Source organism: Miscanthus floridulus, chromosome 2 (genome assembly GCF_019320115.1).
Source record: "Miscanthus floridulus cultivar M001 chromosome 2, ASM1932011v1, whole genome shotgun sequence".
Classification (NCBI taxonomy): Eukaryota; Viridiplantae; Streptophyta; class Magnoliopsida; order Poales; family Poaceae; genus Miscanthus; species Miscanthus floridulus.
In genome coordinates this window covers 59,724,835-59,730,866 of record NC_089581.1, presented here as the reverse complement: position 1 = coordinate 59,730,866, position 6,032 = coordinate 59,724,835, and the positions used below count along the sequence as shown (strand labels likewise).

General features: G+C 49.6%; 1 pseudogene; it reads left to right on the top strand.

Annotated features, from left to right (window-relative positions):
* The first annotated feature begins 1,699 nt into the window (after positions 1-1,699).
* Positions 1,700-4,892, top strand: LOC136538932 (uncharacterized; annotated as a pseudogene).
* The last annotated feature ends 1,140 nt before the right edge of the window (positions 4,893-6,032 follow it).

Genomic DNA, 6,032 nt, shown 5'->3' with positions numbered 1-6,032 from the left:
CCTCCCGAGCTTGGTCATCGTCGCCACGAAATCGCCGAAGAAGGCACCATGGTTAGACGCGCAATAGTCGACCGTGCTGCGCGAGGGGTCGAGGAAGCTGGGGTCCATGGTCGCGTCGCTGCCGATCCTACAATATGGGGCCAAAAAGCCAAAAAAAATAAGTGATTCATTTTTAGCCCTTATAAAAGGAAAACAGATTCTTGAACCTCTTTCACGCTCATGTCACGTCGAAGTATTGCAGAAAAAAGAACTGCAAAATCCAATCGAATTTTTCGTAATCGATTAGTTAACATGGTGGTTAACCATATTATGAAAGACGAAAAAAATCATTGGCTTATCAAATTCTCTATCGAGCCGTGAAAAAGATTCAACAAAAGACAGAAACAAATCTACTATTGGTTTTACGTCAAGCAATACGTAGAGTAACTCCCAATAGAGGAGTAAAAATAAGACGTAATAAAAAAGGATCGACGCGGAAAGTTCCGATTGAAATAGGATCTAAATCGTCCAGGTACTACCGCGCCATGCGCCGTGGCACGTCACTGCCGCGCCAAGATCGATGGCGCGGCAGACCCTGCCACGTCACCGGTCAGTAGCCCCGGTCGTCGCCACGTCAGCCTCCTGCCGCGCCACCATGCATGATGCGGCACAGGTGTTTCACCGCGCCATAGCAATAGGCGCGGCCAAAAGTGTTAGTTTTGAAAAAAAAACAATGTTAGATTTAAAATTAGTTTACAAAAAAGTGTTAAAAATAAAAAAACGAGGAGGAGCATGCTCGCCGCCCGGTGCGGTGGAGGAGGAGGAGGAGAGGCTCGCTGGTCGGTGGGGAGGATGGGGAGGAGGAGGGCTCGCCGGCCGGATCTTCTGGAGGAGGAGGACCGGAGCCGGAGGGAGGGAAGAAGATCGAAGGTGATGAGAACAGCCACTCGCCCCTGGCCAAGCCAGGCTCCGCGAGAACGCCCGATTCAGGCATTTCCAGCAAGCCACCAAATCCATACGAAATGGGTTTGTGGAAGCCTGGCTACCAAGCTAAACAGGGAACCAAACAAGCCCAAGTTGTATTATGGAAGCATGGCTAGGAGTAGGAGCTAGGCCAGGGAACCAACATAGACCAAAGATGACGCAAGGAGTTCTCTAGGGGAGGACGTGGCCGGAATACTTACGAACAAATTCACCAAACGGTAGCAATAGACCTCAGAGATGAGATGTAGAAAATTAAACTTAGATTTATCGGAGTTTCTTCCTATCATGGTTAAAGTCTTTCCATGTGCAGGGTTGCATGCTCTCATGCTCAGCAGCAGAGCAGCTAAGTTTTCATGATCTGCCTCTGCCGATAGATCCGTTGGATAAGATGAGAACATGTGATTCTGAAACAATGGTCAGTACGTGATTCTTCCCACGTGATTCTGAAACAAAATGGTCACCACTCACCAAGTGAGGGATCTGATGAGATTTCTTCATGAAAAAAAAGTGTTCCCATGTGGAGAGTGAAGTCGAGAATCAGGTCAGGTGACAGAAATTTCTTAACCAACTTGTGATTCTGAAACAGGATACATTAATCAGCACGAGGGACTAGCAGCCAAATAGTTAATCATGCATCTGTCTGTCTCAGGACAAGCCCCGGACAGAGGGTGCCGCAGACCAGACAAGATATACAAGTGTGCAAGTCACGAGCCATTGATGCGCATAGCAGCTGAGGCCTGACCAACTGGCGTCCTTCCTATAAGCCGAAGCATCTCGCCCTCTGTCCGGCATCGACGAGCAAGCAGAGGTGAAGCATCAATGGCGCGTCAGGAGATCGAGCACACCCAGCTCCCCGTCCGCGGGATCAACCTCCATGTCCCTCAGGTCGGCAAAGGTGAGAGCGAGAGTCCTCTGGCCTCTGTCGTGTGGTCGTTGGCTGCAAATCCGTGTTCCATTCTCTCATGCTCGCGTCGTCATTCTTGGCTCGTTTAATTTGTGGCAGGTGAACTGGGCACGGTGGTGTTCCTGCACGGCTTCCCGGAGATATGGTACTCGTGGCGCCACCAGATGCTGGCCGTGGCGGCCGTGGGGTACCGCGCCATCGCGCCGGACTGCCTCGGGTACGGCCTGTCGGACCAGCCGCCGGAGAACGAGGACTCCTAGGTCTGGGACGACCTCGTCGCGGACGTGCTCGCCATCCTCGACGCGCTCTCCGTCCCAAAGGTAACAAACGGATCGGATGAGAGATTGTTGCAGTGACCGTATACTGATCGATCGATGCGTCGTCCACTCGAACGTACGTGCCCGCAGGCGCTCTTGGTGGGCAAGGACTTCGGCGCCATGCCGGCGTACGAGTTCGCGCTGCATCACCCGGACCGCACCTGCGGCGTGGTGTGCCTCGGCATCCCCTTCAGCCCCGTTCCCTTCTCCTTCGACACCATGCCCGAGGGCTTCTACGTCCTGCGCTGGGGTGTACGTGCCACCTCTGATGATTGGAGGTGCTGCTCTGGTTCTCCGATTTCTGGTCACCATCAGTTCGTTCCTCTTTTTTTTTCCTGCAGGAGCCTGGCAGGGCGGAGGCTGACTTCGGCCGGTTTGACGTCAGGCGCGTGGTGCCCACCGTCTACGTGCTCTTCTCCGCGCCGACATCCCGATTGCCAAGGAAGGGCAGGAGATCATGGACCTGGCCGACCTGTCCACGCCCTCCCGGAGTGGTTCACCGGACCTGGACGCAGGGGCGGAGCTACAGGGTGGTCCCTGTAGGCCGCGGACCACCCTGTGCTCGGCCCAACCAAGGCCCATAGGCTCGCCCAATCGCTCGTGACCTTACGGATTCCGCCGTCTGTTCCTCTCGCATCGTATTGTTTCCGTATTTTGCGTGGCGTGCGGCGCAGTCGTGGGGTCGGTCGACAGCCGCGACGCAACTGCTGGCGGCGGCGAGCACGGCCATCGCCCATCGGACTCCGACAACCGACATCGTCATCTCCACGTCGGCAAACGCAAAGCAGCAGCCGAGCAGGAGCAGGCACTCTGAACTGCTTTGCCAACGTTAATTAGCCTACTGCTGGCTGCTGCTCTACCTGTCTATCCCTATTCTGAATTCTCCTTTAGTCACAAGTACATAATACTCACATTTCTTCTTTTCCTTTCAGTTTCCTCAATTTCAATTTATGATCGGTGTTCTGCGATTTGCACGGACAGTCAGTCAGATTGGAGAAGTGCACAAGCTGACAAGCCATAGGGTATGCAAAATTGATTTTTTTTGTGCAAGTGCAACACAGAATTATTTTATTTCAATATATGATTTTTTGCAGTATTGGATTAATGGTTTGATATATTGAAACATTATATAATGTTGTTGCAGACTTGTTGAAAGATGAAGAGGAGTGGTGATATTGCCTCTCTTTTTCCAAAAATATGAAGCAAAGAAGAAGGCCTTTTTTCCATCTCCTTTTGTGGCTCCAGCTATTCTAGAAGAGCAAATTGAAGAACAAAAAGGTGGACCTGATCAAGACAGAGTAATTTAAGAGAATGTGATTTCAACTCCGATGCCTCTAATTCCGTGGGCATGATGAAAGTGAAGACTCTAGCAATAGAGGGAACTTCATTGAGCTTTTGAAGTGTCTTGCAGCAAATAACGAAGAGGTGGACATGATTGTTTTGAAAAATACTCCAGGTAATTACCATTGACTAGCCCAGACATATAGTGTTGAAAGAATATTTTCTGCAATGACCTTTATCAAGAATAAGTTGAGAAATAATATGGGTGATAGCCTGCTGGATGATTGTCTAATGACTTTTATTCAGCAGAACCTCTTCTTACAATTGAGTGAAGAAGAGATCATCAACACTTTCATGGCTATTAGAAGGCGTAGGCCTGACAAGAAGAAGTAGTGACATATTGTTCTTCAACTATTATAGGTATGTAATATTTGAATTCTATGTTAACAAAGTTATACTCATCTATTTTATGAACTTTGTATGTCCTTTTTTCATTAATTGTGTTTTGTCATTCATATACCTATGTACCGACATGTAAAATTTATAGTTGTTAAGAAAATTTAGACAATGGACCACCCTAACTATAAATCCTGGCTACGCCACTGCCTGTTTGGTTGTACTTTGTGAGACGAACATTTTGTGACGCTATAGTATATTTTGTTAACTTTGTACATCCAAAATTTGACAACTAAACGAGACCTCATGCTTCCGCTACCCACTCCAGATGCCATACAGGTGACAGCAGTGCTGTCATCGATCGCACTACGGGACACTCCATGCCAGTGGCCAAACTGTACAGGACAGGACTGAGCTGCAGCAGGTTTACCGCGCGCTTGCTTTCGTGGATTGGGCAGGTCTATACACAAGATGCCGAACCGGCTGGACGCCAAGTTCCAGGCCCCGGTGCTCGTGGTGATGGGGGAGGACTACCGGTCTGTTGTCGCTGGTCTGCGGAGAAGTGCCCTGCTGACTAGTTTGTACGAAAGAAAAAATTCTATTTCGACTGAAAATTTATGATTATTTACGATAAGCCACGACCAAACGATTCGGCCGTACTGCTTCAAATTTCCGGGACTCGAGACCGCCGTGCGCAGCGGCGTCATGGACAACTTCATGCCGGGACCTCAAGACCGCCTACATCCCGGAGGGGAGCCACTTCGTGCAGGAGCAGCTCCCGAACAAGAGGGCCACCCCGTCGCATCGTGAGAATTAGCAGTTGCAGTTGCGGCAATAATTGCGTATCTGTTGCCATCGGATGCTTATTGGCCCACTGGCCTGGTCTGAATTTTCTTTATGCGTCTTGTTTCACTGATTTGGGGATGCTGTACCTCAACTCGATGTGACGGACATTGGTGCTTCGCCTGTGCAGTGAACTGATAGAAAGAATGGTTAATTGTATAACTTTGTCGTTTTTGAAGCACACAATTACTATTCAAGAACTACGCAAGTGCCACTACAATTGTTTCATATTTAAAAATACACCATTTACGTACACCTGAAGATGTATTGGGCCCACTTTCAGACTTCCTAAAGCTAACGTACTTTCGTATGGACACTTTTACCCTAGCTAGTGTCCCTCTGTCCTACTCAATGACGTATCGGGCCCACGTGTCATCCCTCTCCCTCTGCTTTGCGCCGCGAGCCACTCCATCCCCGGCCAGCGTGCCTCCAGGCTCCGCCACTCCCTTGCCGCAGCTGAGCCGCCGCCGTCCCAGCAGCGGCCCGCGCAAACTTGGACAGCGCCGCCCTGCCCGACCCCCACCTTCACCGCATCCCGCTTGCAGGCCGGCGCAGCGCCACAGCGGGCCCAGCGCGCCACACCACCACCTGCAGCCCGCTTGCCCCAGTCCGCCTAGCCGGAGCCCCGTCCCCTGGCCAAGAAACCTCGAGCCCAACCCCAGCCCCCATGGCCAGCAAGCGCGTGTGTGTGGGCTGCTGCGCTGTCGCCGGGCGAACCACCGCGCCGCTGCTGCACTGCCGCGATGCGAGCGCGTGGGCGGGCATGCAGGCCACCGCGCCGCTTCTACACTGCCGCCAGGCGAGTGTAACACCCCGGTGTTATGCCAGCATTTAGGCACTGCAAATCATGCATATTATGCATCATCAAGCATCCTAATCGTACATGCCTAATCATGTAGATAATAACTGAAACCCTGCTTCGAAACATATGAAACATGCTCGCGAAACATGAATGTTGCAAATACTTGTTTGGAGTTGTGTTTGGCCAAATTATGCTTGCTAGGTTAGTAAAACATATTTGGCTATGATTGTAAATCATCTAGAATTATTTAGCATAATTTTTGGAACAAAGTTTGTATTCAAATTATTGCCAAATTTTGCTTTAAAAATAATTCTCCAAAATTAGGGTTTTGAGTTAAAATTGACTTTCATTTTATACTTCAAAATCTAGCAAGAATTGGACTTTGGTCATAAAAGCAAAGTTGTAGAGGATTAAATTCTAAGCCACTTTTATTTTTGGGCCATTTTCAAAAGAAGTCATTTTCTTGCTCAAACTGGTATTTGAAATTTTCTTAAAAATAGAAATTGAGAAAAATGTTTTCTCCTTT